A 24,784-nucleotide genomic window follows, 5' to 3' on the forward strand; every position below is an offset into this window, starting at 1 on the left:
AAGTTAGTATTAATTTCAACAAGGAGATCATCCTGTGCACTTCATTTTTGCTGTTTTGTGGATATTTTTGAGTGCTGGTATCTATCATACAGTACCTTTCATATCTATCTATCTATCTATCTATCTATCTATCTATCTATCTATCTATCTATCTATCTATCTATCTATCTATCTATCTATCTATCTATCTATCATAGTGTCCTTCATATCTATCTATCTATCATAGTGTCCTTCATATCTATCTATCTATCATATAGTGTCCTTCATATCTATCTATCTATCTATCTATCTATCTATCTATCTAATTGTAACTCTCTTGTATTTTGTTTTGAGATGTTCACTTATGATGATAAATTTCATAACTTTGCCCTGTAACTCTCGTTCCCGAACAGTCCCCAAAACTGATGTTTACTCGATTATGCTGGCCTCTTTTGTAAGTCAATTTAGATGAAAGTGTCAGCTAAGCAAATAAATGTACACTTAAATATGAAACACTTCTATTGTATATTCTCTTTAAGGTTCAACTCATTTGGTTTTTCCTCATAGTTCATACCCTACTGTTATAATATCAGCCTAATTGCTCTTCTATGGTCTTCCTCTAATGCCATTATGTCTCTCTATTATAAAAGGAAATCCTGAGACGAGACTTTCTTGGAGATAATTTCAACTCCCACGAAAGATAATTTCAGGTGTTGTGAGATGAGACTTTGTGCCAAGAGATTTTGACAAGTCCCGCCCTCCTGTCAAACATTTACAACCACGCCCACGGTCCACTCACTTCTCATTCGCGTGAATGCTATTGTCCGACACAGTCCCTACGCTCTCAACTCCAAGCAGGGTCGGAAATAAAAGACAAAGAGTAGAAGACAAAGTAGAATGTTGTAAAGAGGTTCAAAACCATTGGCATGATACACATGCAGAGCAAGTTAGGGATTATGAAAGTGCTAAAATTCAAAAGTCTCAAAAAATGATAGTAAAGAACACATTAGCGATAACAAATGGAAATTATTATTAATAACGGAATAGCGAAAAGAGATCGAATATATGGACATAGGCGATATGACAGTAGTATGTAGATATTGTTTGGCTTTAAACTTTAAGTCATAGACTTGTAGATCGTCCAATTCGTGTTACCATCAGGGAAAAGTAGTGTTTCTTCCCAAAGAAGAGGCGTATCCGCGAGAATTCAAAGATTTGTTGTTTGGTGAAAGTGAAATCCACATACGTGAGCGGCAGAGACACGAGGTGGCTGGCGCGCCCACGGTCCAATCACTTCTCATTCGTGTGAATGCTATTGTTAGACACAGTTCCTGTGCTCTCGGCTCCAAGCGGGGTTGGAAATAAAAGACAAAGTAGAACGTCGTAAAGAGGTTCAAAAATAATGGCGCGATACACATGCAGAGCAGGTTAGAAATTATGTAAGTACTAAAATTCAAAAGTCTGAAAACACTGATAGTAAAGATTGCATTCGTGCTAGCAATTATTACTCGGTGAAATAACGGAACAGCGAAAAGAGATCGAATATATTGTTCAGCTTTAAACTTTAAGTCGGAGATGTGTAGATTGTCTAATTCATGTTGCCATCACGGAAAACTGTTTCTTCCCAGTGAAGAGGCGTATCTGTGAGAATTAAAAGTATTGTTGTTTGGTGAAAGTGAAATCCCGCGAGAGAAAATTTCAAGCCCTGCGAGACAAGACTTAATGCAAAGAGATTTGGAAAAGACCTGCCCACATCTAAAACATTTACAACCACGCACACGGTTCAGTCATTTCTCATTTGTGTGAATGCTATTGTCAGACACTTTTCTTGTAGAGAGAAAGAAACAATATTCACTCGTGGCAGTTGTACGTTGCGTTGTCACGATGTAATTAAATGCGATATTGCCGAAAAGGTATGAGTGAAAAGAGATCAAATGTATGGACATAGGTGATATGACAGAAGTATGTAGATATTGTTCAGCTTTAAACTTTAAGTCGGAGACTTGTAGATCGTCTAATTCGTGTTGCCATCAGGGAAAAGTGTTTCTTCCCAATGAAGAGGCGTATCCACGAGAATTAAAAGATTTGTTGTTTGGTGAAAGTGAAATCCACATACCCAAGCGGCAGAGATGCAAAGTGGCTGGCGCATAGTGCCTGCCCGGGGTGTTGGCGAGCAAAGCGAGCAGGGGACAAAGCCCCCTTTTCTTTTATAATATGGAAACTGAACCTTCACACAATGTATCAGTTTCTGTGCATCTTTAAGCATTAAGGACTCAGATGTCTCCAGAACACCATCAAGTCCACACAGTCAACACACTGCCCTCAATTTTACATCAATCTGGACAACACAGATAAGAAATCTAGGCTTAACTTCTTGTCTCACCTTAAATTCTGAGCAACCAGATGATGCCTTCCATTCAGTCACTCTCTACCAAGTGTAATATTCTCAAACCCACTTAATCCAATTTCTGGTTTCATAGGGCCGGAGCCCATCAAGAAGCATTGTGTGAAAGGAGAAAATAGCCTTGGACAGGGCCATCCCAGGGTCACACTCACAGTCACATGCAACCAATCAAGCAGGAGATGGGGGGGGGCAGAGTACCCACATAGGCACGGAGAGAACATACAAGTGTTACATAATCAGTGACCAGGCATGGGATTCCAACCAAGGATGTAAGCACTCTGCCAGCATGCTGCCCCTCCTATCAATCAGTCAAATGATATAAACTGTATTTCATAACTGCTACTCACGGATAACATTATCATAAGGTTCAATACAAAACACACAAGAACGTGTGGAACAAGATAAAACGTTAAATGCAAGATTATTTAACAGCTTAAATCCAATCTGAATAAACACAAGGAAGAGGGAACAAGAGTAACTTGAAAATATAAAACAGCAGCCTGATAAAATAAATATAGTAAAGCAGGTAATTGTCAGGGCGGCACAGTGGGTAGCACTGCGCCTTGCAGTAAGGATGCCTGGGTTCGCTTCCCGGGTCCTCCCTGTGTGGAGTTTGCATGTTCTCCCCGTGTCTGCATGGGTTTCCTCCCACAGTCCAAAGACATGCAGGTTAGGTGCGTTGGTGATTCTAAATTGTGTGGGTGTGTGTGCCCTGCAGTGGGCTGGCGCCCTGCCTGGGGTTTGTTTCCTGCCTTGCGCCCTGTGTTGGCTGGGATTGGCTCCAGCAGACCCCCCCGTGATCCTCTAGTTAGGATATAGCAGGTTGGATGATGGATGGATGGAGGTTATTGTCAGCTAGAGAATAAAATGAGCACAAGAAGAGCCAGTCTAAAATTTAATGATGGAAAGGCAGAATTTCAAAGCCCATATTGATGATGCCTCTAGGACAGACATATCATAGAGTTAAAACAAATTTCCAAAAAGTAGCGGGTCTCGCTTCATTTCACCTTACTTCATCCTCCCAGTAGTCCTTCCATTTGAAATGCTAACTAGAGTTTGTGTTCTGTGTTTACTGTAAAAACTCGTGTTCAAAGGAGGCCGTGTGCAGCTTTGGAGACAAAAGACTAGGTTGACCTCCCTATGTGCCTGTCTATTCCAGCATAGATTCACATGGAGGCGGCAATTGGGTACAAGACAGGAATTAAACGTGCAGAGCACATGCATTCACAAAGGGCCAATTTAATGTCACCAATCCACCTAAGGTAAGTTTGGATACAGATGGTAACTAAAAGTGGGAACACCCACTAGAATGTGCAGAGAACATTCAAATCCTATACTGACCAGGATTTGGGTGCTTGCCGCTGCACCGTGCTGCTATCATGTTATGGATTAACAATACCTTGGAATATCTGCTTCATAAAGTATCACCTCAGGCCAGGATGTTCACACCCCAGTACAATCGCTGATGGTAAGTGTTGCCACTCTAATGCTACTGCCAGAATCAGACAGCCTTTCTAGTTGCATTAAATTCATTACAGATTACCCGAGCGTCCAGATAGCTGCAGGAAGCAGTGCTTGACTGTAGTTAAAACAGGAAAGAAGGTTTGATTAATCCTTAATGTGTCACCTCCCTAAAAGTAATTCACGAGTGGGGCTGTCTACATCCATTGACTTCGTGCACAATTCAGCATTTTTAGACTCTACCTAACACTTGCTTGTCTCTTTTTTAAGAGTGCTTTCATCTTTTACTATAAACACTCACACACACACTTTTACGTTTTATTATTTCATTCAGATTCTTCATTTTGCGAATAGATTTTTGCCTGTGACACTGAATGGGTGAAACAGTTTGATAAAAAGGAAATGTATTTATCTTTGGGGCATAGCATCATCACCTATTGTAAAAGTTGAGATTAATGAAATATGCCAAGGAACTTGGCTTAACTTCTGTTTGTCACGGAAAAAACAAACTGGAAAGAAGGAAATGCATACAATTGGAAAATATATTCAGCGTGTCCTGTCATGCTCTTAAGCTCTTTTCAAGTGTCAGCAGATTGAATGTGTTTTCAATATTGGGTTTGTGTGTATTGCACATGTTAACGCAATTTGCCTCCCCCCACCCCCCCACGCCCCCTCTCCTAAACCATTTTAAAACACATTAGATTTTCTCTGCATCACTGATAACAAGGTCCCTTGAGACGAAAGTGTGAAATATGCAAAAAAAAAAAAAAGATAGATATATAGATAATGTAGCTCAAAGTCCTTTACATGATGAAGAAAGAGAAAAAAGACAAAATAAATAAGAATTAAAATTAGGCAACACTAATTTAACATAGAATGAAAGTAAGGTCCAATGGCCAGGGGGAAAAAAAAAAAAAAAAAAAAAACTGCAGGAAGGCACTATATAATAGATAGATAAATATGAAAGGCACAATATAATAGATAGATAGACAGATAGATATGAAAGGCACAATATAATAGATATGAAAGGCACTATATAATAGATAGATATGAAAGGCACAATATAATAGATATGAAAGGCACTATATAATAGATAGATAGACAGATAGATATGAAAGGCACAATATAATAGATATGAAAGGCACAATATAATAGATAGATATGAAAGGCACTATATAATAAATAGATAGATATGAAAGGCACAATATAATAGATATGAAAGGCACTATGTAATAGATAGATATGAAAGACACTATATAATAGATATGAAAGGCTCTATCTAATAGATATGAATACCACTGTGTAATAGATAGATAGATAGATATGAAAGGCACTATGTAATAGATAGATAGATATGAATGGCACTATATAATAGATATGAAAGGCTCTATCTAATAGATAGATATGAATGCCACTGTGTAATAGATAGTGCCTTTCATATCTATCTATCTATCTATTACACAGTGGCATTCATATCTATCTATTAGATAGAGCCTTTCATATCTATTATATAGTGCCATTCATATCTATCTATCTATCTATCACATAGTGCCTTTCATATCTATCTATCTATGTGATAGACAGATATGAATGGCACTATATAATAGATAGATATGAAAGGCAGTATATAATAGATATGAAAGGCTCTATCTAATAGATAGATATGAATGCCACTGTGTAATAGATAGATAGATAGATATGAAAGGCACTATGTAATAGATAGATAAGATAGATATGAATGGCACTATATAATAGATAGATATGAAAGGCACTATGTAATAGATATGAAAGGCACTTTGTAATAGATAGATAGATATGAAAGGCACTATATAATAGATAGATATGAAAGACGCTATGTGATAGATAGATCGATAGGTCTGTACAGTATAATTCAATAACATGTTATTCTTTATTACATATAGCCCAACTTATCGTATGTAGTGAGCACTTTCTCCCTTTTCAACCTGGGACTCGATATCTCAATCAGTGGTTAATCAGGCCTTATTTTTTATTGCAACTTTTCCAGATAGAGTGGCTAGTAAAGCCCAAGCACAAATTGTGACAGAAACAGATGTGACATATTTTAAATTGCTAGCTAATTCTCATGGGATGGTCTGATGGAGGTCAGGAGGCAAGAACTTATTTCTCTTAAACTCCATATCCCTGCCTCTGCGCCTGACCCACACACACTGGGGAGTGTGGGGTCATTAACAGCAGATACTACACTTGAGTTTCCAAAGGACAGAAATGTGCACTAGACTCCTCTCATTAACGCTAGCCTTCCTTTGAAGGATTACCTCAAATACCTTGAGGCATACATAACAAGGCTCTACTAATACACAAGACACAGGACTCAGCATGGCAGATTACAGCAGGGTGACAGCAGAGGCCAACATGGAAGTGCTAGCTGCTAAAGCTTGTGATGCGGACCTGGTGATGCTTCACCGTTCCGCCAAAGTGAGGTCCAGGGCCCCGCACCAATCAACATCTCCATGGCAACCAGCAAGGAAAGTAGGGCTTTCTGCACCTTGCTTCACATTGATTATTGGATTCTTTAATTTACACTAAACACAATTATAACATTATGACTCTTAGACTCTAATATACTCAAACACGTAATGAAAAAAAAACAGATGCAAATAAATTCTTTGCTGAACATTTCGCTGTTGAGCCATCAGCAGGGGATGCATCCCTAGTGTAATATATATAAAATATATATTAAATATATATAAATGTGTCTGTGTGTATTACAGTGTGCATACAAAGGCATCATTCTATAGAATCTTTGCTGATTTATTTCTCATTTACAGTTTACAACTAAAACAGGTTGTAAAATTGACTTAAAGTGCCTTGGTTTTTTCAATTTTTGGGGAAGAATCGTAAATATTTCCTCCCACATCTCCAGAGACATGTCAATTCCAGAATTGTCCCAGTGAGGACGTGTGTGTAGTTAAGCCCTGGTATGGACTGGCATCCTGTGCAGTGCTGTTTCTGGGTTTGTACCCAGTTTTGTTGGGACACAATATCTGCCTATTGTATAAATGTTGGAATGTTCTGATATATTTGTGGCATTTACACATTGGAAGTTATTACTGGACAGCTTAGTGACAGCTTGACCCTGTGCAGAGTTGTTTTTCACACAGTATATTTGTTTCCTTTAATCAAAAATATAAAGTTAGTGTAGTTCTTTAACATAATATGTAGAGTTAGTAGTAATATTGTCTGTAATAAAATTAATCTCTGTTATAAAAAAAAATCTTAGAAGGTTGGAAGGAGATGAGACATGATTTTCCCAGAGAGACACTTTCACGTCCTGCGAGACGAGTCTTTGTGCCAAGAGATTTCTCCACACCCGGGGCCGGAAATAAAAGACAAAGAGTAGATGACAAAGTAGAACGTCGTAAAAAATTAAAAAACATTGGCACAATACACATGTAGAGCAGGTTACAGATAATGGAAGTACAAAAATTCGAAAGTGTCAAAAAAAGGATAGTAAAGATCGCATTAGCGCAAATAAATGGAAATTATTACTCGGTGAAATAACAGAACAGTGAAAAGAGATCGAATGTATTGTTCGGATTTAAACTTTAAGTCGGAGACTTGTAGATCGTCTAATTCCAGTTGCCATCAGGGAAAAGTAGTGTTTCTTCCCAATGAAGAGGCATATCCGCAAGAATTAAAAGATTCCAAAAACGTTGGCGCAGTACACATGCAGAGCAGGTTAAAGATAACGGAAGTACAAAAATTTGAAAGTCTCAAAAAAAGGATAGTAAAGATCGCATTAGCGCAAATAAACGGAAATTATTACTCGGTGAAATAACAGAACAGTGAAAAGAGATTGAATGTATTGTTCGGATTTAAACTTTAAGTCGGAGACTTGTAGATCGTATAATTCGTGTTGCCATCAGGGAAAAGAAAAGTAGTGTTTCTTCCTAATGAAGAGGCGTATCCGCGAGAATTAAAAGATTTGTTGTTTGGTGAAAGTGGAATACCGCAAGAAAAAAATTCAAGCCCTGTGAGATAAGAGTTTATGCAAAGAGATTTGGAAAAGTCCTGCCCACATCTAAAACATTTTCAAGCACGCACACGCTTCAGTCATTTCTCATTTGTGTGAATGCTATTGTCAGACACATTTGTTGTAGAGAGAAAGAAGCGATATTCACTCACGGGCAGTTATATGTTGCATTGTCACAATGTAATTCCAAACACGGAATCAAAATTAAATGCGATATTGATGAAAAGGTAAAAGCGAAAAGAGATCGAATATATGGACATAGGTGATATGACAGAAGTGTGCCGTGTGAGATGGAGATCACGTGGCACGGCGGAAGCAGCAGCAGCAAGCCAGCTGCTGATCGAGCAAAGAGGTGGTAAAAAACAAAAAACTGTATTTGTTTCCTATTGTATCACCATTTCAGAGGGGGTTTCAGAAGAGCGACCCCAAGTTCAGCCCCCCTCTTCACAACGTGAGCGGCAGAGATGTGAAGTGGCTGGCGCGTAGCACAGGCCCTTGGGCGAGCGAAGTGCCCCCTGTTTGTTACATATATTAATTTCTCTGCTCTTGCTGATTAACAATACAGAACTAATATTGCTTATTGACCTTGTGAATGCGGCACCAGGCCTAATAGCTACCATGTTGGGGTGTAAGGGAAGGGGTGACAAGGGGAGTCCTTTCTGCATTTCACAGTTAAATCCCGTGACCTGTGTATATACTGTACACTGTAAGTTGGACACTTAAGAGTATGAAGTCCCATTTTGGACAGATACAAACCAAACTGGCATATTCAAAACAGGCAGCCTTCAAACGTGCAAGTGCAAGCATGAATGTAATTAACAATTTATTGTCAAAGCACCAGCATGCAAAAATCTAACAAATCCAATTACCTTTGCATTTGTTGCGACTGTGCTGTTTTTAATATTAATTTATAATGAATTTATATTGCTTAATTTATTTAAATTCATATAAATACATGTATATGTTATGCACAATGATGTCTAATGATCAAAGGTGGTATGAATTTTCATGGGCATCGATCTGACACTAAACCAAGCATTTTAAGTTGTCCCTGTAGAAAACACGCTTTGCAGTAATGACACTGTATGCATTAAGGAGAGTATTAAAGTGATCCTGTAGGACATTTGCACAAGTTGAGTTCCCTCGACTATATGGAAGGTCTTGTGAAGGTCATGTTTAAACTTACAAATGAGTAAAATCCGGTAGGTAATTAACAAGAACTACGTGTTTCAGTTGGATTTCACAAAATGAGGCAAATAACCTTTATCCTGTACATCGAGTATGCAGTGAGAAAGTTGGCGCTCCATTTTAAACACATTTATTTGCTTAGGAGATGCTTTATCCAAAGCGACTTACAAAAGAGGTCAACCTAATTGAGTGAACATCAGTCTGGGGGACTGGTTGGGAACAAGTGTGACAGGACAAGGCTACAAGATTGACCACCACAAGAGAGGAGATCAGAACAAAATACAAGTGATTTTACAAAAACCTAACGGCTACTGTCAGTTAGGCAGAAATTCACCACACAGGAGAATCTTCAGATGCTTCTTAAACACATTGAGGGACTCAGAATTTCAGGTGGAGGTGGGGAGTTCATTCCATGAAAAGAGTTTGTATTGAGATTTGATGCCATGCAGAGGTGGCATCACCAGATGCCTTTCATTAGCAGACCTGACAAGCACTCACAAGTGTCCCCATATAATGTGGTCCTAAAAGAATGTTTAGCTGATGATAGCATTTAGAAATTAATGGCTTGCATGTTCTCGTTCATTTCATGTAGATCTTAAGATTTTCACTGGCAGTCCACAGTATGGCTGCTAAGTAAATTGCTTACTTAGTCTTTGCTCAGCCCTGAATAAGTGGAGTAGAGCTAGTCTCCCATACTGGATGAGCCTCTGAGCATGCTAGTTTTAAATGATCTTTTAGTGCCAAAGGAAACCCTTAAAAGTGGATCTGGTATGCCAAAAGTCATTCAGTCATTCTCTAAACCAGTGGTTCTCAATCTGTGGGGCGGGGTGAAGATGTGAAAAAACGAAAAACAAGAATCAAAACTATGAAAAATACATCTATTGAAACCAAAACAAATTAACTTAAACTACATTCTGATACTAGAAAAATAAATATAGAGTTAGATAAATGTCGATAAAAGTTAAGTAGGTATCCATATTACTAACCGAGAATAAACCGGATATGGACGCAGGGACACGGAGATGGGACCATGAGACGTACTTTCGCAGGTGCGCGTCTCATAAACCGCAAGCGAAGTTGTATCCACCACGAACAAAGGAGTCACGGCCCAAGAACGAAAGACCTCAACTAACGTGAATGAGAAATGAAGCAACAACGCGCCCATAGCTACCACTAACAACACAACCACACAAAAAAGAGGATTCTGCACTGAACCCCAGAGTCAAACGTGAGAGGCTACGGAGGCCCCACAGGTCCACAAAGAGAGTACGAAAGGCGCAGGCGTCACCGTCATATTGTGAGTGGCACTACTGCGGAGTGAAGTTAGGAATAATGTGCTGCTTGGGATTGTACAAACCGCTGAACGCTTTACACCAAATTCAGGAGATAAATAATCTCTTTCAAATCTATTTCGGGTTACCCAAGACCAAGGGTTGGCGAGCGAAGCGAGCAGGGGGCGGAGCCCCCTAGTAATAAAATATGCATCTATGATATATCATTAATTAAAAAAGAACAAATTGGTATTAGTGGGCTCCTTTCAAAAAATGTTAGGGGGGCGCGATTAAAACTGTTATGAAAACTCAGGTCGCAAATACTTAAAGGTTGAGAAACGCTGCTCTAAACTGCTTTGCCCTGAACAGGGTCGCAGGAGGTGCTGGAGTCAATCCTAGCTAGTACAGGGCAGGGACAAACCCTGGACAGAGCATACACACACATTCAACTACCAAACACAGGCCTGGGCCTGTTTAGTGTCGTCAATTCACCTAACTTGCATGTCTTTGGACTGTGGGAGAGCGGGGAGAACATGCAGACTCCACACAGGGAGGACCCGGGACGTGAACCCATGTCTTCGTACTGCAAGGCAGCGGTCCTGCCGTGTCATCCTGTGTCAACAGTGTGGACCAATATATAAATTAAAAATGTTAAATTGAAACTGGTGGTTTTACTGTAGAAAAAGACTTCAGCTAATCCACACAAAAAAAGGCTTAGCTTCAAAAATATGTAGAGTCATATGAAGAAGTTTGGGAACCCCTCTTAATTCTTTGGATTTTTGTTTCACATTGGCTTTCAAAGTAGCAACTTCCTTTTAATATATGACATGCCTTATGGAAACAGTAGGATTTCAGCAGACATTAAGTTTATTGGATTAACAGAAAATATGCAATATGCATCATAACAAAATTAGACAGGTGCATAAATGTGGGCACCCCAACAGAGATATGACATCAATACTTAGTTGAGCCTCCTTTTCAAATTTAACAGCCTCTAGACGCTGTCCTCCAATAGCCTGTGATGAGTGTCTGGATTCTGGATGGAGGTATTGCTGATCATTCTTCCATACAAAATCTCTCCAGTTCAGTTCAATTTGATAAGACAGCCTGCTTCAAACCATCCCATAGATTTTGGATGATATTCAAGTCAGGGGACTGTGATGGCCATTCCAGAACATTGTACTTCTCCCTCTGCATGAATGCCTTTGTAGATTTCCAGTTGTGTTTTGGACCATTGTCTTGTTGGAATATCCAACCCCTGCATAACTTCAACTTTGTGACTGCTGCTTGAACATTATCCTGAAGAATTTGTTGATATTGGGTTGAATTCATCCGTCCCTCGACTTTAACAAGGGCCCCAGTCCCTGAACTAGCCACACAGCATGATGGAAGCTCCACCAAATTTGACAGTAGGTAGCAGGTGTTTTTCTTGGAATGCGGTATTCTTCTTCCGCAATGCAAAGCGCTTTTTGTTATGACCAGATAACTCAGTTTTTGTCTCATCAGTCCAAAGCACTTTGTTCCAAAATGAGTCTGGCTTGTCTAAATGAGCATTTGCATACAACAAGCGACTCTGTATGTGTCGTGAGTGCAGAAAGGGCTTCTTTCTCATCACCCTGCCATACAGATGTTCTTTGTGCAAATTACGCTGAATTGTAGAACGATGTACAGATACACCATCTGCAGTAAGATGTTGTCTGTAACCATTCTCACAATTCTGTTCATATGCCGCTCCTGTATTTTTCTTGGTCTGCCAGGCCTGCTGGGTTTAACAGCAACTGTGCCTGTGGCCTTCCATTTCCTGATGACATTCCTTACAGTTGAAACTGACAGTTTAAACCTCTGAGATAGCTTTTTGTAGCCTTCCCCTAAACAATCTTTGTTTTCAGATCTTTTGAGAGTTGCTTTGAGGATCCCATGCTGTCACTCTTCAGAGGAGAGTCAAAGGGAAGCACAACTTGTAATTGACCACCTTAAATCCCTTTATATCTCATGATTGGACACACCTGTCTATGAAGTTCAAGGCTTAACGAGCTCACCAACCAATTTGGTGTTACAAGTAATCAGCATTGAGCAATGACAGGCATTCAAATCAGCACAATGACAAGAGGACCTACATTTGTGCACAGCCAGTTTTTCACATTTGATTTAATTTCATACAACTAAATACTGCTTCACTAAAAATCTTTGTTTGGAAAACACCGCAGTACTCAGATGTTCCTAGGAAATGAAAGACATACCACTGTTATGTTTCTGGTTGAAAGGAGAGTCAATTATTATACAGGATGAGAGGAGTTCCCAAACGTTTTCATGTGACTGTAGGTGTCATCCTTGTCAAGTACATTGTCTCATTCTGCATCAAACTTGGCTGTCTAATTTATACAACACATAACAGGTATATTGGACAGAATTTAAAAATCCATTCATTTTTCAATTTACTATTGAATTTCAATTTACGTGGTTACAGAGTGCATAGACCATAGCAATGTGCCCCACTCTTAACAATAAAGGAGCCAGAGTGGTTTTTCAGAGCAATGTCATAGGGGAATCATTTTTGGTTCTCAGAAGTACAATCCATATGACGGCTCCAGAAGGAATCTTCATTATTTTGATCCATAACTGGTTTCATAAACAATAATAAATCCAGTAAATGATAACTCATTTGTGAAATGGTGAATGCTCCCGATTTTAAGGACTCGTTGCTGTAAACAATAACAGGCTAAGTTCAGGTTTTCTTGACCAGTCACCTGCTGGCTAGCCTACTATATATTAAAAATTTCTGTTGTGTTCACATATTAGATAGATAGATACTTTATTAATTAGGAACCTTTTCAAAGCCTAGAGAAGCAATTTCATAGCAAAGACCCCTGAATGAAATGGTTCTTTGTCAAGCAATGGTTCTACAACTAACCACACAAGCCAGTAAAATGGCATAACAGAACCATTAACTGGAAGAGTTTATTAAACATTTCCCAATCTCTTACAAGGGGGAGGTTGAGGAAAATGGGCAGAATGTAAGAGCAGATTGTGGAATTGTGCGGGTATCACACATTACAATCTAATATCTTTTAAATCAATATGACGTTGTGTGGTCTGAAGCCCACACTCACACTGTCTACATGGGTCTGCTGTGCACTTTAGAGGGTCTTCAGAGCAATTCCATAGAGAAACCATTGCTGGGTCCCAAAAGACCTCCATCCATCCATCTTCCAACCCGCTGAATCCGAACACAGGGTCACGGGGGTCTGCAGGAGCCAATCCCAGCCAACACAGGGCACAAGGCAGGAACCAATCCCGGGCAGGGTGCCAACCCACCGCATCCCAAAAGACCTATCCACTTGAATGTTCCAGAAAGGACCTTCATTTATTTTGATTCATAACATGCGCCATTAAATACTGATAAGTCATCAGATTAAAGGGACTCTTAATACATACAATAAGAAAAGCTCAGTTCCGGTTTTCTTAATCTGTTAGTGTCCTGCTTGGTAGCCTGCCATACGTGAATGGTTTCAGTTTGTTTTTCTACAGATAGGGACGTTTTTCAAAGCTTGAAGAACCAGCTTCATTTGCAAAGAACCCCTCCCAGAATAAAATGGTTGTTTGTCAAGCAAAGGTTCAACAAGCAGGGCCGGATTTACACATTTCTACGCCCTAGGCCAAAGCACATAATTCTGCGCCCCCTCAAAAAGTTGATATATAATTTTCAATTTAATATGTAATACTTTATTTTTGAAACCTATAAGCACTTTGTACAATCTTTTTAATCTTTGAACCACATTATATTTTTAATTCAAAACTGCACTACTACTCTACTTATGAAATTGCATAACACCAACAAAAAAAGTTTCCATCGAATTTCTTCAAGTCGTATTAAATACCTACTAGAATTTCTTCCTTCACGCTTTTGTCCGTGAAAAGGCTTCATTTGTTTCATTGAAGTCGACAGATCTTGTTAAATCTGCTTCAATGCAAAGAAGTGCAAGGGCATTCAGCTTATGTTGCAGCATCGTAGATCTTAAATGATCCTTGATTCTTTTCAGAGAAGAAAAAGACCTTTCAGCCGAGGTATTCGTCGCTGGCTTGCAGACAAACATTCTTAATAAAATGTCAACGTTAGGATAAACTGTTCGTAGTCCTTTTTCTCGTAGCCACTTTGATGATTACTTCTTTGGTTAGTTCAAATTATTCCCCCAGATGGCATATTCGATGCGAAAAACAGCTAATAAAATGGACATAAAATGCAAAAGATTTACATGGATTCTCATCTGATGTTATAGAATTTTATTGAAATCTTTTGCATTTTGTGTCAAACTTACATTACACCACATAAGACGATGCTGCATAAACAAGCCATAAGTTTCATGTTTTGTGATAAAAATCTCAGCCCCCCCTTATAATTTGGTGAACACCCCTGTCAATTTTTTCTGCTTACGTCTTTTAGGCTTACGGCCCTGAGTGAACTAAACAGTATATAAAAGTAGTAACAATATATTTTACGTACCTACTATCGGTAGATATGTAGAAGTCAAGTGATACGAGCGTAATTAATCACTATTGTAACAGCAAATCTGGAATTTTCCTTTAACACGTAGTTTACGCTGAGTGTGTGTGAGAGAGAAAGAGCAAATGTTTTTTGCCTGTGACTGAGTAAGACGGGGCAAGCTGTAGAGATGGGCAATGTAAATGTACAACTCAATTTATTTAATGTATATGGACGTAAATTTAAAAAATAACATTTTATATTGCCTTTTCAAAATAATACTGAAAAATCTGTAAATATTTAGTTGTTATTTCTTCTGTATATATGCCCCCCCGACTGCTGTGGCCTAGGTTGGCCTTATGGGAAATCCGACCCTGTCAACAAGGAACCACACAACCCAGTAAAGAACCATAAAATGCCATTAAAGAACCAGAATTTTAAAGAGTGTGTTACTTTGGTTTACTCCCAACACCCCAAGACTTGCGGGATGGGCTGACTGAAAATAGTAAAATGCCCAACGTGTATTTTTCATTGTCCTTGACTAGCGGTGGAATGACATTGTGTTTCCCGACAAGTCTTGACTCCTTTTTATTTTAAAGGAGATGTTTATGCACTAAACTCTTAAAAATTCTGGTTCTTTAATAACAATTTATTGTATTGTGTGGCGCCTCATAGAGCCACTGTGTGACAAAGAACTGTTTAGTTTCAGTTATGATTCTTTGCATATAAAACTGGCTCTTAAGGCTTTGAAAAGCTTCTAAATATGTGGATAAAACAGAAATCTTTAATCTATGGTAGGCTACCAATATGAACCCCTGACAGATTAAGAAAACCTGAACTTATCCCATGTGTTATTCCATCCGTTCATTATCCAACCCGCTATATCCTAACCACAGGGTCACGCGGGTCTACTGGAGCCAATCCCAGCCAACACCGGGCGCAAGCCAGGAAACAAACCCCGGACAGGGCGCCAGCCCACCACAGGGCGTATACACTCACACTCAAGCACACACTCGGGACAATTTAGAATCGCCAATGCACCTAACCTGCATGTCTTTGGACTGTGGGAGGAAACCTACGCAGACACGGGGAGAACATGCAAACTCCATGCAGGGAGAACCCGGGAAGCTAACCCAGGTCTCCTAACTGCGAGGCAGCAGCGCTACCCACTGTGTCACCGTGCCGCCCCATAATAATAATAATAATAATTCTTTGCATTTATATAGTGCTTTTCTCCCTACTCAAAGTGTTCAGCAATTGCAGGTTAAGGGCCTTGCTTAAGGGCCCAACAGAGCAGAGTACATTTTTGGCATTTACGGGATTCGAACCGGCAACCCCTTTGAAAATTAATGAATCTGGTGATGCTTCACAGATCTGTCACCATCTAATCATGGAGCCATTTCAAGATATTAAATAAATAAATAAAGGTTCTTTCTGGAGCCTTCTGGGAGCCCAGCATGGTTCCCCTGTGGCATTGCTCTGAAGAACCACATTGGCACCTTTATTTTTTAATAGTGATACAGAAACCATGACCCCCTGCCACCCCATTCAGCAACCTGCAAAACAGATTTATCAGTGGACAACAACTCAAAACGCTCTTCTAGCAATGCCATCTGTAACCGCCCCGTCTCACCCCATCACTCCCACCAACAAAATACACATGGCATGAACAAAAAAACAAACATGGCAAATGTAAGGATCATTAAATGAACATATCACTCCTCAAGTGAAAACAAGTTAAACACCTACATTATGAGAATAACATTCATATTTAATTGGGAAAATGGGTTATCAGGAAGTTTCCCACTTGTGTAGAGTGCAGTAATCAATCATAGCGGAGAAATGTAAATTCTGACATGCTACGCCGATCCTACATTGTTTTATGCAATAATGTGATTAGATCATATTAGATAGAATAGGCTGGTTATTTCTTCAAATGAAACATTTGCTTGAAGGGGGAGGGTAATGGGTTTGGGATGGGGGCGGGGTCTTGTCAGGCTTGACAAAATGGAAAGAATGAACGGGAATCATTTTCGGATGAGGGCGCCCCAATGACGCAGCGGGTGTGTTACCCTGCCGATCGTGGACACCCGTTCAGTTAAAATGAATTTGGCTGAGATGAGGACAGAGTGCTGGACGACTCCGAAGTAAATCCGTAATAAGCAGGAGTGCTGCGAAGGTCCCGGGTGGGGGAGTTAAAGAAAATAAGTATTGTAGAAACGGATAGATTTATTCGAATGAGTGGCGCAAAACGCCAGACTGCTGCCTATCTTCGCCATCAAGCTAAATGATGTGGTAATACAGTTGCCGGACTTGTGCAGCCTTTCCAACACAGAGATTAGCCGTAATCTGTTACGACAAGCTTATTGTATTAACGGCATTGGGATGTGATGCCATACGCATATTCCACTGCTCTTTTGAATAATGAGCGAAGGCCGTTTATGCAGGAATGTGACAGCGCTCGGATTCTCGTCTTTAGAACTTTGCGCACTTCATAGAAAGCTTCGTGAATGGCTCGTATAATTAAATACAGCGGGGCCAACAACACAAAAGGCTGATTGGGACAGTGCGACGTGGCCATATATTAAAGGTCAGACAACGCGTTTGCGAGGCGTACACGTGCGCACGCACTGGGCTCTACCGAAGTAAATGGGAATGTTATGTGACCAGAGGTTGCGAGTTCGAATCCCGCTTCATGGTGATAGTGTGTGTGTGTGTGACCATGAGCAAGGCACTGCACCTGCTTGAGCTCCATAACTCCTAGAAATGGAAGTAGTTGTATCTAAAATGTTTGGTGTCAGCCTATAAAAGGAATAATAAAATGTGTTTATTATCACCATATTGAGAACTAGCACTGAAGCGCTGTGAGCTCCCTGAGGCTAAGGCATTGGAGCCTGGGGAAAAACTTTCTATTTTAGATATACAGTAGTGTATATGTCATGTGCTCGAGTAGGAGGGGTTAACTAAATTGCGCAGGGTCACGCAGCCAGTCAGAAGCCAAGATTCCACTGTCAAACTTTTGTGATTTACGTACACGATGCCAGGCTTTAAATCACAAGATTTTCGCATCAGTCTTCGCCACTGACTGTTCGTGTGGCCCTGGGTATGTGATTTTGACTTGAAATGAAAATAAATTGTGCTGTTCCAATGAAGAATTCGGGGGTATAGTTCATTGCCAATTCACTACACAAGGCTGTTGGTTCAATGCTACTTGTAGAAAAAGGGAACATTTATAAAAGTGCGGGTACTACGTGTGCCGCAGTGATGAGCGCTGCCTCCTGTGATGGACGCCGAACAAGTGACTTTCTACACTCTTAAAAATGGCCGTTCTAAAATGGCACTTCACTGGCTTGTGTGGTTCCTTGTGAACCTGACAAAAGAAAAATTTCATTATGGATTTTTTTTTTTTTTTTTTTTTTTGCAATAAAGTGGTCTCTCGGTGTCTTTCGGTTTTAAAATCGTTCCTAATGTTAGTGTGAGTGTTGAGAGTCCGCTACCCTCCTTACCAGAATTCGGCATCGGTTCTTCTTGGCTTGCGGGCGAACTCGATAGCGTAGCAGACGGAGTCCTCGATGTGTGGCAAGGCACACGGCGATGGTCACCCCAGTTTGTGGATTATTTGCCAATTGTATTTTATTTCTCTTATAAATACAACGGTGGAGATACAGCACTGAGCTACCCAGGAAACACTTCCTTTTTTTTCTAATCCACCCACTAAATTTCTCCTCCCTTATAAATAAACTTTATTAAAACTTTCTGACATGAACTCCTGCTTACACTAACATGCGGATAAAACGAAAAAAACTTTAATGTGCAGTAACACTAAGAAAACCTGGACTTAACCTCTGGTATTGTGTGCAGCACGGAACTCATTGTTCTTTCATAAATTTATATCATCTAGTTATGGCTATTTATTAAACCTGTTATAGGTCTAAGTAAAGGTTCTGTCGGAATATTCATGTTGTTTTGGGAATCCAAATATTTTCCCCATGGCATCAATCTGAAGAACCATTTTGCTCCCTGTGATTTTAAGAGTGTGTATATATATATATATGAGTAAAAGAGCGCTCCTTGGAGCTCCACTCTCGTTCAAATTTGGTTTCTAGCGACCGTCTTCTAATGTGAATGTGGGGTTGAGGAAAGACGTGGCTGTATAGATGAATCTGTAACAGTGCTTAGACCAGTGTTCATACTGGAAAAGTAATAAGATCGCAAATTTAATCTGCACCATTCATTAGACCCCCAGGGCTTCAGTTGAGCATGAAAGCAATTGTTGGGTTCTTATGAAATCCGTATGGGACAATATGACGCACACTCTTCAAAATGACGGTTCTTTAGTGGCACTTTCCTGGGTCGTGTGGTTCCTCGCAGAACTTTTGCTTGTCAATGAGAAAGGGTTTGTTTCCTTGTGATATTGGTTCTTCTGGGCTTTAAAAAGAAGAATCTTTAATGCTAGCTAGCAGAATATTAACAGGTGAAGAAATGTTAAACTTTGTCCATGTTATTGTATTCGGTCTATTTAAAAATCGGCAACATACTAGTGTTTCACGTTAGCATTTATAGAGACAGTTACAGATCTAAATAAATGAAGTTTTTTTGTAACTTTCTTGTAGGTGGCTCTTTTAGGGACCATAATTCTGAAGAACCATTTTGGTAGTTTTATTTTAATGGCACTCGAAACAAATTTCCAAGTCGCTCCATTTACCGTCTAGTGCTTCAGTTTTCAGAAATCTGGAACCCAATCATGACACATTTGAATTATTTTGGGTCTACATTTAAATGAATGGGTTTGGGTCAAACCGATAACTATAAAACATTCATCCACCCCTCCGTTTTGAAATCCTCAAAACCAGTTCAGAATTGCGGAGATCTGCCAATATATTGGTTAAGGCAGGACCCAACCCAGGACGGGGCGCCTTGCTCCACTGGGGGGCAAGGAAATAAAAAGATATAAATGACAACTGGGATCTGCAGAGAAAATCCTCCAGTTAGGAGAAAGACGTTAGCGCTTGACTGTGTTAGATCGGCTCTCCGTATTTCCGATTGCACGAACTCAAAGTGGCCGCAACACTGATGGGAAACCAGGGAGGAAATAAATGATAGAGACAAACCCTTTGCTCATTTTTGGATAAGTGCTGTGCTGAGGTATGTACTGTTGTTAGTGATGGCCTGGCGCCCTGTCCAGGGATTGTTCCTGCGCACTGAGCCTGATACACTCTTACAAGACTCCTCGGTCTTTAATGGCGCTCTTCTTTACCGGATTGTGTGGTTCCTCGTAGAGCCATTGCTTGACAAAGCGCCATTTCATTCAATAAAGGGTTCTATGCATTTATAGGCGGTTATTTGTGCTTTGAAAAACCTCCTAATATGTTAAATAAAAGAGAAATCTTTAATGTATGGTAGGCTACCCTGACACTGACAGATTAAGAAAACCTGGACGTACAGCATGTATTGTATTGTAAAATCAGGACCCACTAATATTTCCCAACACTGTTAACATTTATCCATCCATCCGTTATACCCTAGCTACAGGGTCACGGGGGGCTGCTGGAGCCAATCCCAGCCAACACAGGGCGCAAGGTGCAGGTTGCCAGCCCACTGCTGGACAGTTAACATCAATGTGTGGTTATTTACTGTATGGAGTTTTTTTTTCTAGAACCTTCATCTGGATGGGTCTTTTGGAAACCAAAAGCGGTTCTCCTTAACTGGGTTGTGTGGATCCTTGTTGAACCTTTGCTTAACAAACAACCGTTTTATTCTGGGACGGGTTCTTTGCAAATGAAGCTGGTTCTTCATATCCCTATCTGTAGAAAAACCCAACTGGAACCATTCATGTATGGTAGGCTGCCAAGCAGGACACTAACAGATTAAGAAAACCGGAACTGAGTTTTTCTTACTGTATGCATTAAGAGTCCTTTTAATTTGATGACTTAACAGTATTTCACAAATAAGCAAACATCTATGCATGTTTATTTACTGTATAGCGCATGTTACGGATCTAAATAAATGAAGGTCCTTTCTGAAACCTTCATCTGGATGGGTCTTTTGGAAACCAAAAACGGTTCTCCTATGGCATCGCTCTGAAGGATCACTGTGGGCCCTTTATTTTTTAAGAGTGCCCTTGCTGGGATGGGCTCCGGCCTGCCCCGCGACTCTGCCTGGGTAAGCGGGATAGTGAAATAGATGGATGGATGTTCTGCTGTGCTAACCAAAGAATCGCTACACGCTGTCCTGTTCGGCCACTTCTCATATTACATACTCCGTAAGAAGAAAACCGCATAGGTTACCCAGAGCTTCTCACAAATAAAATATAAATATGGTCGGCGCGTGTGCATTGCATTTAAATGCATCTGGGCCGACTTTACAGGTGGATTTGAAACAACTTCATCAGGACCCTGGAGAGCAAACAAAAAAAGTCGTTTATCTACGTGGCTAAATGAACAAATGTGTGGCTAAAATGTAAATGACAAAGCCGAGTCCGATTTTAATTAATGATGAAATCAGGTCTGGATTAGGCTGTGTGTGAATGGACTCGTCAAGTTCGGGTCTGCGCTCCGATGAACCCCAGAACTAATACTACTTCTTCTTTCGGCTGCTCCCATTAGGGGTTGCCACAGCGGATCATCCTCTTCCATATCTTTCTATCCTCATCATTTTGTTCTGTTACACCCATCACCTGCATGTTCCCTCACACCACATCCATCTTCGGCCAACAGTAGCCCAATTTCCACCAGCACCCGTTTGGCTAACAGTACTGATGGCGGTCATTGCTAACCCGGACCGCGACCGATCCGGTATGCAAATTTGTATTGTCCGCATATTGATTTGGCAAAATGTTACACCGGATGCCCATTCTGACGTAACCCTCCCCATTTATTCGGGCTTGAAGAAACACACTGGTCTGTGTATCCCCCGTGGCTGGGTTCAACCCCAGAACTAATACTCATTTTCAAAATTCGTGACTCCTAAATGTAAAGGCTGGCCAAACGTTGTGTAAGGCGTGGAGAAAATAACTCGGGATATATGCAGCTTTTTTTTTTTCAAAAAGAGAAATAAATCTTGGAAAATTCATTGCAAATTGCATTTAATCGAACGGCTTTCGATATTTCCGATGGCACATAACTCAAGTAGCCACAAGACTTGTTTTTAAGTATAATCTTTAAAAATAACGATGCCAAAGTAGTTCTTCTCAGAGATGGTATGTACGAGAACCATTTTTGGTTTCCATGTGAATGCTCCATGAAGGACGTTAGTTTAGATCCGCAACAGGCTCCATCAATAACCAGGAATAGATCTGTGAATATCGTTGGGTTGTAAGAGGCCTCTTGTTGTATACAACAGCACAGGCTCAGATCAGGTCCGTACCATAACGTACGTTGTAGATTTCTGTTTTGCTCACATCTTCAATCTCAAAGAACTCTTCTCAGAACGAAACGGCTCTTTGTGAGGCTTTGGTTCAACGCGGAACTCCACAACCTACACATCCAATATTTTTAAGAGTGCACGTTGGTTAAAAACCTATAAAGAATCCATAAGACCTAATAATACATTGAATACAGATTACATTTCATCATTTAGTATATGACGACTGCTTCATATTTAAAACACTGCATGTCCTTAAAGTAAAATGTGAAATCAAAAACACTTGTTGGACGCTTTGATTTCAGGTTTGCTAAAGTGTGTGGTAATTTTTATTTACGATACATGCAGCTGCACCATATTTTATATATGTCTGTTTAAAAATAAATGAGGGAATAAACGCGTAAATTTGTATACCCGGCACCTTTGGAACAGAGCGTTTTGTCTTGGAAAGAGGCAACAACGTAAAAAAATTTTTGACACAGCCATTTTTTACGAACGAGGACAGCCGCTATGCCTCCCCGCAGTGCTCTGTGTTGTCAATCTAATCGAAAGTTATCCTGTTATAAAATCTTTTGCTATGAAAGCACAAATTTCATTTAACGCTCATACATTTTTGATGTTGCTATTGTTCATCAAACGCTGACCGGTATACGCAGCTTACTTCTAAATCCTGCCTGGTTTATTAATCGTTATTCACATCCATCTGCTGGTGACGAATGTGAGCAGAAGGTCTAATTGTATGTGTAATTCTTCTTCTTCCCTAAGCCCAAAGCCATGCCTCGAGCCTGTCACTTTTCTGCATTCATGAATATACAGCTCATGTACATCTGAAATGCTTTACGTGTGCGAGCCAGTTGGTTGAGGCCATTATTCGAGGCTCTCATTAAGATGAAATGCTCTCGCGAAGATGTTCTGATTTCCCCGTGAGGTTGCGATGCAAGGCAGGGATGCCAAGCGGATAGCTCACAAAGAGATGGGGGGGGAGACCGGGGGAGGTAAAGAGTCGATTTAATTAGCACTAAATGAGTAATGTAAAAGTAATGTGACTTGTGTGTTTGTCCGTTGCTCCTAGCAGGTTTTATTTTTTCCTTTTTTCCCAGTGTACTTGAGGCTCAGCGATGAAGTGCGCAGCTGCGGCGTAATAAATATACATGTGTCTTTGGCACTGGAGGGGTTTGCTCCTTCTAGATTAGGCAGACCTTTCTCGTGTTTTTAATGCGGAATTTGCTTGCTTGTCAATCTGCCCGGCAACACATTTCCTCTTCGGGGACACGGTGGGGGGAAGCTTCCCTCGGTATCCTTGAATTTTAAATGCATGGTTAATGGTGTAAGAGTGAAACCCCGCGCGCTCCTGTCTGACAGGTCCCGTTCTTTATGGGGGTCTTTTTTTTTTTGTTGTTGTTTACAGCACGCCGCCTTCCTATCAAAGACTTTATAACGGAATACTATCTTTGATTTAAAGCAGCCACCTTGCAGCCCCAGCCTCGAGCTGTGCCTCCAGCTTGTTTACAAAGCAGCTCTTCCGTGGCTCATTAAGTTCCTCACTACCCCAGCGCCTTGTCCCTGACGGTGCCGGCCGAGGACAGTGTATTGATCTTTCACTCCGGGCTCCACGGGGAAAGCTGGAATGAAGTTTCACTTCCCCAGGTGTGAATGAGCTTTTTACGCCCCCCCCCCCCTTTATCGGCGTATTAGCATACAACTACCACCATGAAAAAGTAAAAGTAGAGCGCCCCCTGCCGTTCCAGCATTTGCTCGGGTGCGTCGCAGGATTCCTCATACTTAATAAGCCAGTTCATCCCTGTTTCTAATGTCACGTTGATAACAAGAATCCTAATTTGATTCCATTATTTGGAAGCACCGGGGGGCAGAATCACAATTAGCATCTCGTTAGTGTCTGCTACTGCAGAGGTCTTGACTTTCTCGAAACAGGCAGACACGCGTGTGCCAAACTCTCACACTGGCGCTCTTTTTTCCACACACACAATCACACTAAAGGCATAGACAAGATGTGTCTACACCATTGACACGCAGAATGGGATTTGGAGACCATCATCTTACCCCTGCATCGCCGATCAGTGTGGTCTCCGCGGAGAGATGCTGCATCCCGTATAGTCGAAAGAAGAAGTAAGGACGGGAGGTGGGAAGAAGAAAAGGTGACAGAACTTCTAAGAGCCCCCAATTATAAGGCTTCATTAACAGACGTTGCCGTTGCCTGCACTCCGACCCCGTCAGCTTCCTATAGTGATGGCTTAATTCGCGTCAAATTAAACGTAAGAACACATCAGTAACCTTTCATCAACCTTGGCTGGATTCGTTCAGATTACATGGCACATGACAAGATCACTGGCAGTATCCAGTGAGCTCGGCGTGCGCTTTTGGAGTTAAAGAAAAGCTTACAAATAAGGGATCAAAGCAAATCAATTTGAAGAAAAAAAAAAAAACGGGACCCCCCCCTCCCGCCCTCTGCTTTACATTCTGCACATGCTTCCATCTCTCTCTTCTTTCTTTCTTTCCTTCCCTTCTCCCTCTTGCCTGTCACTATATACTGCAGAGCGTTCCAACTCGTTATCACTTCCCATCTGCTTAATTATACCCACCCGCACTTCTAAGGGGACCAAGGC

The 24,784-nt window shown here is 40.6% G+C and overlaps 2 protein-coding genes across 2 annotated transcripts in view; one reads left to right on the plus strand and one right to left on the minus strand.

The window, feature by feature from the left end:
• The window catches only part of si:dkeyp-69b9.6 (uncharacterized), a 752,000-nt gene that overhangs the window by 667,337 nt on the left and 59,879 nt on the right, over nucleotides 1-24,784 (plus strand). The window lies entirely within an intron of this gene.
• Nucleotides 1-24,784, minus strand: part of LOC114666522 (glutamate receptor ionotropic, NMDA 2D) — a 168,864-nt gene that overhangs the window by 140,799 nt on the left and 3,281 nt on the right.

This window comes from Erpetoichthys calabaricus, chromosome 16, assembly GCF_900747795.2.
Source record: "Erpetoichthys calabaricus chromosome 16, fErpCal1.3, whole genome shotgun sequence".
NCBI classification, from domain to species: domain Eukaryota; kingdom Metazoa; phylum Chordata; class Cladistia; order Polypteriformes; family Polypteridae; genus Erpetoichthys; species Erpetoichthys calabaricus.